The sequence below is a fragment of the Anabrus simplex genome, chromosome 1 (genome assembly GCF_040414725.1).
Source record: "Anabrus simplex isolate iqAnaSimp1 chromosome 1, ASM4041472v1, whole genome shotgun sequence".
NCBI lineage: Eukaryota > Metazoa > Arthropoda > Insecta > Orthoptera > Tettigoniidae > Anabrus > Anabrus simplex.
Window position 1 is genome coordinate 858,238,432 of NC_090265.1, and position 14,242 is coordinate 858,252,673.

The following is a 14,242-nucleotide window of genomic DNA, read 5'->3' on the forward strand; positions in this document are numbered from 1 at the left end:
TCAGACTGCAATACATTACAAAATCTTACATTAAAATAAAGAACAAGAACAATATGATCAGGGTCAACAGTTTTTCAGCGAACGGTACGTTCTGATTACAATCTAAATTCCAATTTTCTGGGCTTCATATAAAATAAATTCAAAAGATCTATTGGATTTACAACTATGTCTCTGTGAATGTTTAAAAGAACCAACCCATTCAGTCGACTTTCACTTGTTTATTGTCCGTTTCCGTTTATTTTCTTTTGTAAAAATTCCATTGGAGGCGGGGGTGTTCTAACCCACAATAACCACGCTTGGCTAAGCCTCTGTACTCTGCCAGCGGTAGAGAAGCATGAAGTTTTGTTTTGATTTGATTTGTTTTTTTCTAAAAAGAGTTCTATCGTAATCTGACTCATTATAAATGACCGTACAACCCGGCAGTGTACCCTTCGAAGTTGTAAGATCAGTGAAGAACAGGACACAGGAAGTTTACGATTTAGAACTAATTAATTTGTTATTCAGTATTGTCGCCATTTATGTGTTTAGTTTGTTTACAATCAGTGTGTTATTCAGATGTAAGTGCTTAAGAATGGTGTTGTGACACTTTACAGTACTGTCCCCGTAACTAGGTCTGCCGGTGAACAAGAGACACCTCAGGCGTGCTCAGTTCGACAGGAATGCTGACTTAATAACTACAAGTGGCAGGATTTGACATGAGGTTCGGAAATACGAATATTTAAGTAGATAAAATCAAATTACAGTTTTATACAAATAAAAGAAAATATTTGCCATCCTGATATCTATGATGATGAAAAATGATCGCTACGTTACGTTAATTTACTAGGTACTGAATCTTGATGTGACAAAAAGAATACTAGCAAATGGGGTGGTACACGTGACTTAGTTTTCCCTACAATTCTAACAGAGTTTTGAATATAACATCGTTTTTGTTCGATAAATATTAATTTAATAAATTAAAATTTATTGAAAAATGAGCTTGTCGCCTCAAACACCTCGAACAATCTGAAAAATGCATTAAATTTTAATGGAGTGTGTAAGATAAAATATCCAAGATGAACAAGTTCACATCTTTTAACAAAATATTAGTCAAACATGTTTAACAATATTTTATTAACATCTGAATGAAATTTGAATTTGCTTTTGTTTTCTGATGAAGTTAATTCGAGACGTCGAGTATATCTGTTCAACGTCTTACCACTTATCTCCTCGTGAGAACTAACAACAAAATTTACTATCGCTTGGTCATCATACGAACTGAAATTAGCATCATGAGTCATCGATAAAAAATCATTAAATAGAGAAAAAATACTTCGTCAACGTGGAAATCCCGTCCACAACTATGAATAAACACCACTAAAGTGTCACACATTATCACAACACAAATGTACAAGAAATGTCTTAACACTAGAAAATTTTACTAATCTACAACTAACTACTGGAAAATTCTAAGAGAAGAAAATATTTGCAATGTCTACACGTCACGTTCAGGTATTAATCAATATTACCACTCCAATAAATCCGTTTATAAATGTTGAAAATATAAAGTCTCCACGTGGGTACGAATTATGGCGATGAACGGTGAATTCGCCTAGTATTGAACTATAACATTATTAGGATATTAAATTGAGGATCTATTTTCCAGACTTAAGATCCTCCAGTAAGATTTACACATACTTTAAAACTTGAAATTACTGACTTCCATGAGCTATTATCAGGATAAGCTTATTCCAAAATATTAAAGCTGAATTATGGAGTACATCGATCGACATGGACTTATTCTTATCATCAGAGGACATTACTACAGTGACTACACCTCGTATAATCTCGAAGATTCATTCTCTCCCGTCTACCATGATCAACATCATGTATAAAAATATCGTCACATTAACACGTGAAAATTCAATATCACAAAGACTCATATCACCTGTACGAATTCCACATAAATTCCACGTACAGAAACAACATCATAATGACGACCATTACCGTCATAACCGCGTATCACACAATGTGTAGTCAGAAAAATTATAAGAACCTGCAATCGTCCTAAAACAAGTCTTATTCTCCTTAAATTTGTCTCGATGACTAAATAATCCATTAATACTCATATATCACAGCGCATGTACTCTAAATAAATCCATAATTTCGATTCGGAATAAATATCCTGATGACATGCTATTGTTACCACGAGGCACGAGTATAAGTCCAATTTACCATGAAAATGTGAAAAATATTGGGAAAATATTACCTCGATAAATTCATCTGACACAGATTAACTCACTATTATAATGAAATTCGTACAATAAGAAAGGATGGTTTTGATAACACATGGATAACTTCAACTATTCTGTCATATCCAAACTCAACAACACGTGGTCATGAATTAAACAAGTGCACGAATTAAGTTCAAGTCCTATCTTACAAATAAGGAAATAACCAGTAAAATACTGGGAAAATGAAATCAACTACAGACTAGAGGACCAATCAAAGAAAGAATAATAGTAGAAATAAAGAACTACATAGAACAGATATAAATAAGACGTTGTCGACTTAACTTATTTTGATGTCTTCATGTTGAAGTCCTGGGGTCCTCAATCACACATTCTAAGGTGGAAACCCTTGCATTTCTGCGTCGCTGACGTCGGTCTATAGGCTTAGAAACTCATGATGGAATGTGTGTAGTCTCTGGCACGAACTTCCATCTTCTGGCGATGACAATGTAGAGGTCCTCTTCCACGTTTACTCCCTCTGATGACTGCTGAAACTTGTACCAAATTAATTAAGAAAACTCCTGAGCACAATCTTGCAAGTATGATGAAAAGAAACATACAGTACATTTATGAATTATCTGAAGTTTTCGACGTCTGTTGGGTACACTAATTAGAGTCGTAGGCTGGCACAATCCGAAGTAAGAGTTGAACACAGGAAATGAGTCCAATATCCCTGTCGATGACAGTATCCACACTGACATTCTGCGACGAAACACAGCTGGCGAAGCGAACGAAGTTGCAGACGTGAGTAATTGATAAGCATGTGAGTATGTGAGAACTGGTACACGTATGACTCGCATTAAGTACCGTCGCGCAGCACTCGTTGTAGGAAGATAAGTCAATTCAAGTACTGAATTCTTATTGGTTTCATTAAATAAATAACATCTTAATTTATGCCGAAATATCATTGAAATTAAATAAAAATTCAGTTACTAATTATTACACTTCACACGTGATATCATTAACACTGTCCAGTCAAATATCATTCTTGAACGCTGTCTTATCTACGCATATCACGCCATCGAAGATATTATAAATATTCCCTTTACTGTACATTCAGGGTGATTGCAGACGAACATATTCTAGCTATTTTCATCTCTCGCCCTCTTTTAATTTTATTTTTATTTTCCGAGCCAGCTAGACTCACCCTTCAGGTTAGAACATCACGCCACCTGGATCAAGGACACACGCGCATACGGTCACAGTACTTCGATGTCTATTACAGCGGTGTCAGTAAAATGAAAATGTGTGTGTTTTGCAATAAATCGGATAGGCCCTAACTTAATACTTAAGTTCAAAGTGCGGCTAAGCGGTGTAAAAATTAAGTTTCGGAACGGATTTTTGGTTTGTTCCGTCCAGATGAAGAAAATCAAACATTTTCGTGGCACAAAGTGCGCCTTGCTCCATATGTTAGTGAAGAGAAAATTAGAAGAAAGGAGAAAGCACTGGAGATGCAGAAACAGATTGACACTTCTGAATAGCGCAACGAGGATGGTCAGAGCCGTCTACATTTTACAAGCCAAGGCGGGAGCTATGTGTGTATGTTGATGTGTAGTGAACTTCGTGTATTGTTTATTTGTATTTTTCATGGATATGTTCCAGTATATATAAAAAGGTAGGTGACTGAGTAACATATGTAAAACCTATTATCGAAATACGTGAAGGCGTGCCTGAATTTGGGTTATTAATAACACGTTTCGTATATTTTCAGATGCCCAGAAAATGTTGTGTTCCTATGTGTCGTAGCAACTATGACATCAGAAAGGATGGTTATGTTACCTCATTTAGGTTTCCTTCAGACGAGGAATTAAAACAAAAATGGATTCATCAAGTTAAGCGGGATAATTGAGAACCAGGGAAAGATTCAGTCGTGTGTATAAAACATTTCGCAGATGAAAGCTTTTCAAAAGGGGAAAAATTTTGTGATAGTAAAGGCAATATAACTATACCACCACCTGAACCTAATGAGCTTCTTCCTCAAGGTAGATAGAGTATAGTAGGTAGGCCATTCCCGCTCACAGCGCTCTCATTGGTTGATCGTGCGTGACGTGACCGGAAGGGCTAGAAGCGCGCGCCTGCATGCAGCATAAACCTCGATAATTAGGAAAGATAAGTTCAGTGTGTTATAAATAATTAAAATGTTGACTTTATTATAATAAAGTGGTACTTTACATACCACCTGCAATCAGTGATATAATACTGTTGATAGAAAATAGAAGAAACTCTGAGTAATTACATCTTAAAAGCCATCACACTTAGAAACACTGAAATAGTTATTGGTTTAATTGTGTTTAAAACTCACGTTTTGATGACTTAGGAAGTTATTGAAGAAGCTGAAGCTGCCCGCAGTCGACTCTTTTTCACTGAATACTTCTTCATACCATCTATATGATTTTTGTTGAGGTGACGTATTCTAACGAAAGTTCTAGTTCTGACGTACAGCGATATATTTTCGTCAAGTTCTGGAAATTTTTAATTTATTATAGAAGTCAAAGAGCCTCCGAAGCACAGGTGGCAGCGCGCCGGCCTCTCACCGCTGGGTTCCGTGGTTCAAATCACGGTCACTCCATGTGAGATTTGTGTTGGACAAAGCGGAGGCGGGACAGATTTTCCCCGCGTACTCCGGTTTTCCCTGTCATATTTCATTCCAGCAACACTCTCCAATATCATTTAATTTCATTTGTCAGTCATTAATCATTGCCTAGAGGATTGCGACAGGCTTCGGCAGCCAGCATAATTGATATCCTCGCCGCTAGATGGGCTTCATTCATTCCATTCCTGACCCGGTCGAATGACTGGAAACAGGCTGTGGATTTTCATTATACAAGTCAAAGCCTGCATTACTCTTTCACATTTAGAAATATGAAGGCTGTGAAAACTGCATAATATTTTGATACCATTCTTCGGTTTGAAATGATTGATAACCAGTCGTGCAGCACCTCCTGTGGCAAGGCAAACATTTCACCTTTATCACCCAAGCTGTCATCGACAGAGCGACATTTGAATGCCAAGTAGCCTGCAAGGTATTTAAGTGCATCCTGGTTTACGTCTTCAGTTTCGAAGTCCTGACTCGTCTTCCATCCCTAACAATTCCAACGTTTCTTCCTGTTCATCTACGGGTAGAGGTGTTAACGGCCCCTCAGAAACCTCTATACATAGTTCATTGCTTACGAAGCTCAAGAAATCTTCCTCATTATCAGCATCAGGATGAAAAATACCCGTATCATTCGGCGATGAATTATTTTCGGCTTCCACTGACACATTACAGGAGAGAGAGATTTCATTACTCCCTGTAATAGAAGTCGAATTCTGTTACGAACTTCAAAAGGGGACGGATTTCTATAAAAAAATCCCCTAGGCGATGGACACGCAAAAAATTCTCCAAGTCTTGGTTTAATGACGCAGTTAAAATGTAAAACATGTTTGCATGTTTCATGTCATCAAAAAGTCCTAAGGGAGAGTTTATAGATATTTATGGACCCCCTCCGAAACGGAAGTAAAGTTTTCCGTTTACCAACTCTCATTTGTGTAATCATCTCCAGAAAGCGCTTCAGAATATTTCCCTGTCTCCGTAAGTTTAATCCGTATCCAATCCTAAGGCGAGTCTTTTCGTCATTAGGCGCCCTGGAGTTCAACACGTCGAAGGTGTCATTGACTAGCTCGATGAAGTTGCTTTCAGCGTCGTTGTTTAAAGTATACCGCACTGTCAGAGCTGTGCGTCTGCAAAATAACTAGCTATTCTCGCATTCTGACGGGATCTGCCTGTTACATTCAGATGGACCTCATTAATATGTGTGTAGTTGATAGGTCCCCTGTTTGAGTTTGTAATAGGTGTTCTATTGTCTTCTGAAATTCTGACCCATCAGCTAACGCCAGACCTTCATCTAAAAAGTGGTTTCTCAATAATTTCAAGAGGTGGGGTACATCACTGAACACCCACAAACCCACACCTTCCTTTTATCATCGACTGGATTGGCAAAAAAAAGCTCTTGTTCCTGTGTATGTTTAGTTCCTTCCACACTTTGGCATCCCCCCCCCCCCGCAAATCACAAGTTACTGCGACAATATGAATGTCACAAGCCTCAAGTTTACTAATTATGTTTCTTAACAACTCTGACGTCATTGTCACGTCGAAATGTTAAAAAATGGGTTGCTTCCATGCAGCAAAAGGCCCTCGAACCATCGCTACCTGGACGTTGCTGTGAGGCCCTTGTACGCGGTCATCAATGTATCGTTTGAAATACGTCCGTCTATATTCATTTCATCAAATGTCAAAACCCCGGTCTTTTCAGACTCCTTGTAATTTACTGCGCTCCTCACGTTTTTGAAATCTGTGGTATAAGACACCAGTTGTTTTCGATCCTCAATTAGTACATTGTGCCATAGCACAATTAACTTTATATTTAGAAACCTTACTCATCTTTAACACAACAATCAACACAACACGGAAAATGTTACAAGACTGCGTACCGCAAAATAGACCTATACTAAAAGCGAGTTCCTTATCGTTCACCGCAACAGCTGCCGACAGGAGACCTCCACGTGACGTCAGCATGAGGCGATGTAACGCTGGAAGCAAAGCGCGGGAGTCGGGAATAAGCCCCCCTGCTTCTTCCTAATGCATGTCCAACTATTTTCCCAAATTTACCCAAATATTTGTCATCAAAGAGTGTGAAAAGAAAAGATCCTGAATATAAGAGACTGGAAATTAAGAGTAGGGAAAACAAGAAAAAAACAGATTTGGAGAAATCAAATTTTCAAGATGACTTAATAGCTGAATTAATCATTTAAAATCCCTTCTTCGTACCAAAATTGACATATCAGTATGGCAAATCAGTATCTGTAATGAATTTCCTTGCATATACAGATATGGACAGCAGTCAATGATATGATGATAAACGGGGTTAAAAGTCAGGTTGTGAGTTTCACAAATAGGAAAAGTCCTCTCAGTTTTAATTACTGCGTTGATGGGGTGAAAGTTCCTTTTGGAGATCATTGTAAGTATCTGGGTGTTAATATAAGGAAAGATCTTCATTGGGGTAATCACATAAATGGGATTGTAAATAAAGGATACAGATCTCTGCACATGGTTATGAGGGTGTTTAGGGGTTGTAGTAAGGATGTAAAGAAGAAGGCATATAAGTCTCTGGTAAGACCCCAACTAGAGTATGGTTTCAGTGTATGGGACCCTCACCAGGATTACTTCATTTAAGAACTGCAAAATATCCAAAGAAAAGTAGCTCGATTTGTTCTGGGTGATTTCCGACAAAAGAGTAGCGTTACAAAAATGTTGCAAAGTTTGGACTGGGAAGAAATGGGAGAAAGAAGACGAGCTGCTCGACTAAGTGGTATGTTCCGAGCTGTCAGCAGAGAGATGGCGTGGAATGACATCAGTAGACGAATAAGTTTGAGTGGCGTCTTTAAAAGTAGGAAAGATCACAATATGAAGGTAAAGTTGGAATTCAAAAGGACAAATTGGGGCAAATATTCATTTATAGAAAGGGGATTTAGGGATTGGAATAACTTACCAAGGGAGATGTTCAATAAATTTCCAATCTCATCGAAATCATTTAAGAAAAGTCTAGGGAAACAACAGATAGGGAATCTGCCACCTGGGCGACTGCCCTAAATGCAGATAGGTATTTATTGATTGATTGATATTGATTGATAATGATTTGCCAATTGTAAGTAATTTACTCAAAATTCACCAGAATATGAATATGACTGTATATGTTCATAGTTACCAGGTGCCGGGCTGAGTGGCTCAGACGGTTAAGGCGCTGGCCTTCTGACCCCAACTTGGCAGGTTCGAACCTGACTCAGTCCGGTGGTATTTGAAGGTGCTCAAATACGTCAGCCTCATGTCGGTAGATTTACTGGCACGTAAAAGAACTCCTGCGGGACTAAATTCCGGCATCTCGGCTTCTCCGAAAACCGTAAAACAGTAGTTAGTGGGACGTAAAACAAATAACATTATTATTAGTTACCAGGTTTCAGTCAAAGAAATTAAATGTTTAGCTGATGGTAAAATCTCGATGTGGTCTCAGGTAAATGAATATTTATTAAATTATACAGGAGCCACTGCTAGTAGCGCTAGTGTTGAATGTGTACAAAGTAATGTTCTTAAAATGCTTGACAAGCTCATAGAGTTTTGTGAGGTTAGCAGTAAAAGCACAGATTTATTATCTAACCTTGTTTTTTAAGGGAACAATTCGAACTTTGTACTAAAAGGAAGAAGAGTTGCTCAAAAAGTACATTGATTCTTGCTTTCATGTTGAACTGTCAGTCGTATGCTGCTTATTGTTCTTTGCGTGAGAATAGTACACTGATACTAACGCACCCTAAGTACCGTACTCCGCTTTTCCCTGCCATATTTAATTCCAGCAACAGTCTCCATTAACGTTTTATTTCATCTATCAGTCATTTACCATTGCCCCAGACGAGTGCGACAGGCTTCGGCAGTCGGCACATTTCCTATCCTCGCTGCTAGATGGGGCTTTATTCATTCCATTCCTGACCCGGTCGAATGATTGGAAACAGGCTGTGGATTTTCATTTCAGACGGGCAAGCTGGTGAATCATTACTGTGTCCATGACCTTGGAAAAAAATATACCCCTGTTGCCCTTCCTCACAGCAGATGCAAAGTCTCCACTAATTGCTGTGACGCTACACAAATCGGTTAGCCTCGACGAACAATATTTTGTGATTATTTCGGCTAATAATTTTGTTAGCATTTCCAATTTTATTTATATTGTTTTGCTGTCGTAAATGATTGCAATGTGTTCACAATGAGGTGTTTGTTGGAATGATATTGAGAGCTGATAGTTATGCGCTAATCAGTTTATTTTTGATTGTGTAGTGTGTAATGAGTGGCTCAAAGTGATTTCTTGCGGCAACTTCGTCCTAAATAAGAATTCTAATTTATGCATCAATTCTTTATTTTGTATTATGTAGTGTAGTGATTTGCTTTTCTTTAACTGTGTTTGGAAATATTCGAACATGTATTGCTATGTGCATTTTTGTACTTCAAACAGGGATAAAAGAGCAAAGGGACACTATCGTTTCACGAATTCTCTGTAGACCTGGACAAAACTACGGAGTGGCTCAAAGCAGTTAGCACTTTCATCTTAGTTTTCCATTTCTATTTGGGGTATTTATCTTCTTTCTTTCTTAATCTTGTTACCCCTCCAGGGTTGGTTTTTCCCTCAGAAACAGCGAGGGATCCCGCCTCTACCACCTCAAAGGCAAGTGTCCTGTAGCGTGAAACTTCGGGTCGGAGGATACAACTGGGAAGGATGACCAGTACCTCGCCAAGGCGGCCGCAACTACTATGTTGAACAGGGGCCTTGTGTTGGGGATGGGAAGATTGGAGGAGATAGACAACACAGAGGGAAGGAAGCAGCCGTGGCCTTAATTAAGGTACAGCCTGGCGTGAAAATAGGAAACCACGGAAAACTATCTTCAGGGCTGTCGACAGTGGGGTTCGAACCCACTATCTCCCGGATGCAAGCTCACAGCTGCGCGCCTCTAACCCCACGGCCAAATCGCCCGGTATTTAAAATTCTAGTGCAAGGTATGAATGAAATGTAATCTGAAACTATATGCAGTATATTGAAATTAAAATGTAAACATGTTTGAGTAAAAAATTTTGGTATCCATACACCAAATATAGAAAAGAAATAAGACTTTTGTTTTGTCCAGCCCTCTTCCTGACAGCAGCACTTGAAGAATTTTAAAACTCTAATTGAACAATGACTCTAAATCTCAAAATTAACATCAGAAGACAAAAGTATTGTGGTAAGTGCCGCTATGTATCTAAATACTATGGATAATAAAAGAGATTACTATTATTCCCCACAGTTAAGGAATGTCAGTTTGAATAATCCATCACTCCGCAGTTTCATTTCACGGCGTTATTTTGGCAAATATCAACAAAAGTAGCACTTAGGTTTAATCATTTCCCACTGTCGGCAGCCCCAAAGACAGTTTTCCGTAGTTTCCCATTTTCACATGTTTTTAAATAAGGCGACGGCCGCTTCCTTCCCATTCCTAAGCATTTCCTGTCCTATCGTCGCCATAAGACATATCTGTGTCGGTGCGACGTAAAACAAATACCAAAGATTAATCATTTTTTACAGTATTAGTCAATACCCCTTCTTTCCCTAAATTAAGATAAATCAGTAATCATAGTCAATACCAGAACGTCAGCTGGACTTCTCCATCTCTCCGCAGTTTCATTTCATGACATTATTTTGGCCAATATCAACGAAAGTAACCTTTGGGATTAATGATTTTAACAGTATTAACCTATGTAACACTCTCCGTACATCTAAATTACGATAAATCGGCAATCAAAGTCAATATCTTTTCCATAGAGGAGTATGTATTTCTACCGCAAAAACTTAGGTCGCCAGCGCCACGTGTCGAGCTATGAAACTACTCCGATTACAGTGCTTGGACCTGCGTGGTCAAGATTGTCAATGGCGGTAATGAGCTAGCTAGAGCTACGCATCAAGTCGGCCGTGGTGCAATCAGCTGTTGTTATGGCGGCAACATCGCTTCGTGAGCCACTGTAGTGTGACCCGTATTACCTCAACACCTCCTGAGTCCTGATCAACGAGGATAGATTACCTGATTACCTACAGTTCAATCAGTGTGACTAACATTTTGCGCAGCTGTCATGTGCAACCTTACGGCTGATCCATCTTATACATTGTAGTTGCATGCCTCGGTAGGGAATCCGGATACGCCACTGTTCGCAAGTTAAACACGCCAAAATTATCCAGTGGCACCAGATTGGTTATAAAATCGTTTAAAAAATCTACTTCAGCGCACGATCCTCACTGGGCGTGGAGCCGGTAAAACTGTTTTGATCCCTCGAATATCAATGATACCCACCGACGTACCATTTCAGTTTAAAATGCTCCAGTTTCCAGTAAAAGTATGTTTTAATATGACCATTGATAAAACACAGGGCCAAACTCTAAACGTTACAGGTCTAATGTATTGTATTGTATTGTATTGTATTTCGTCCAACTGATCATACAGTGATATGGGACACGTCAATAATCATATTTACAGTAACAAAGGATAAAACAGTAATATACATGCCATGATAAATAAAGAGAAATATACAATGTGGTAAAGAGGCACAGATTTAAAAAAATGATACATAAGTTAATTTTCAAGAGCTAAGTATTCTTCAATAGAATAAAATAATAATAAATAATAATCGTATGGCCTCAGCTACCGTGTGTAGACATTTCGATTTGACGCCATCTGGCAGTCTGCTCGTCAATTTCGACGTTCCGTTTTACTCTAGGCCCACTAGATGGCAGACCGAGTAAACCGGATCTCTCTTGGGCGTCTATGGCTGAGATTTAATGAATTTTGTCGGGTAAATACCAAATGTATCACCAGAGGTGCCGACATCGTACGACATGGAGTACCTATCGAATTGACTCTTTTCCGCCCTTCAAAAATCCGACTACCTCTGCCGGGTTTGAACCCGCTATCTGGTAATTTATTAAAGAAATGTACTCCTGCATAACTCAAACTTGATTCATATAGCTTAGTTTTGTGTAGTTCTATGTGCAGACTGTGTCTATTTCTAGTAGTATACCTATGTACATCAGAGTTTATGGTGTAACTGTTTACATTCTCCTTCATATATACAAGTGTATGGAAGACATAAAGGTTAGGCAATGGTAAAATAAAATAAAGTTTAAAGTATTTCTTGCAGCTTGTCCTCCTGCCGACACCGGCCATTCCTCTAATTATTTTCTTTTGTAACTTAAAGATGACTTCGCTATATCGTGAAATGATTCCATAGGTTAGTATGGGATGGACATATGCAAAATACATAATTTGCCAAGTCTCTAAATTGAAACTATTTTTCAAAGATATTATCATGAAATAAATTCTTCTAAGCTTTTTCCCTATAAACTCTGAACGTTTTTCCCAGGTTAATGATTCATCCATCCACAAGCCAAGAAACTTTGTTGATGATGAGTACTCAGTTAGGTATGGTATCTCCAAATGATATTGGACTGATTTCCATATTTAAATTAATCTTATGGTGAAATCTAATCACAGAAGTTTTCTGTTTACTTAAAATTAATTTATTATCTTCAAGCCAGCTCAGGATATTACTCACTATATTGCCTGCCTTTAATTATAACCCTTCAGAACTTTCATCAGCTACAAAAACAGTAATATCCTCTGCAAACAAAGTTAATTGCACTCCTTGAATATCATTGACAATTTGGACGATATCATTAATAAATACTACAAATAATAATGGTCCTAAAACTGACCCCTGTGGAACACCATGATCTATGTTTCTGCCACAGGAATACACATTCTTAATTACATTTTTGCTCAAATCAGTACCGGTATATGATATTTCACCAATCTGTCTTCTATCCCCTAATAATAACAATAAAGTGTAATTGTGATGGATAGCCGGGCCGAGTGGCTCAGATAGTGGAAGATCTGGCCTTCTGAGTCCAAGCTGACAGGTTTGATCCTGCCTCAATGCAGCGGTATTCGAACGTTTTCAAATTAATAGCCCCGCTTCGTGTCGACAGCTCTGATTTACCGGTAATTACTTGTGAGGAACAACATTCTGGCACTGCGGTGTCTCTGAAAACCGTAGAAGTAATTTGTGCGACACAAAATAAATAACATTATTACTGTGGTCAGTGACTACATACAACGCTTTTGGTGATTTTTAATCAATGGTTTGTTGGAAATTGATATAACCGCATTGGTAACACTGCTCTTGCCTCACGGAAGTAGCACACTGGTTTTCGGGATCCCTTTTGTAATTTCTACATTCATTTGTTCCTTCGGCACGTTGGAGAGTGGACGTGTGACTATCGGTGCTAGTATATTACTCAGTGTGGTGCGAGTAGGTTCGGGTGTTCAGTGTTTCGTCTTACTTAGCTTCCTTGGGAGCGGTACGAGGTTTTGTATTATATGTCTTAAATTCTAACTCACTCCCCACATCATGGCGGAGTCGAGTGGGGGACAGAGTATGGAGGAGGAGTCTGTAGAAGTTGATAATCGTGAGTACTCTATGGAAAATACACTTGTGTTAAATGACCCAACCCCATCTGATCGTAACCGTGCTTCCTCTACTAAGGTTGATGAGTACGCTCTTAAACCTGAAACGCAGACATACGATGATACCCATAAAGGCCCCTATCTAATATTTGTGGAGGCCGTTGATGTAAGTAAGAAATTGGGCAGTATACATACCATGGCTTTGGGAAAACTTTTTTATGACCGTAAATTTTCAGGTGTTACTCAAATTGCTCGGCGAGGTCGCCATAGGATTCAGATTGAGTTTCAGACAAGCACAAAAGCTAATAACTTTCTCACCAATCCTCTCTTAAAGGAAAAAATCTTAAAGCGTTTATTCCTTCCGCGTCACTATATAAGATCGGAGTTATTCGAGGGGTTGATAAAGATTTGTCCGTAGGGGAAATTTGTCAGGTTGCCGAATCGACCGCCCCTATCGTTGGAGCTCAGAGAATGAACCGCCGCTCCGTTCAGGATGGCCGGGTCAGTTATATTCCAACTGGCACCATTAAACTCACATTTCGTAGCCAGACTTTACCTGCCTTCGTCTCCATTTATCGGGTTCGTACCCAGGTCGACCCATTTGTCTTTCAACCGACTATCTGTCGGCGATGCCAACGATATGGCCATACCAGAAAAAACTGTAGGGCTCAACTCCCTCGATGTGCCAATTGCGCACAAGATCATGAAACTACAGTATGTAAGAATCCTACCAGACTTTGTCTCAATTGTTCCGGGGAGCATTCCGTGGGATCTCTACAATGACCAGAACATAAACGACAGCAGGCTATGAAAAAACAGCAGGCTTTGGAAGTTTCTCCTTTATCCTCCGAGTCCTTTTTTTTCCCCAGTGTCCAATAGATTCAGCCCCCGTTTGACCCTACAAC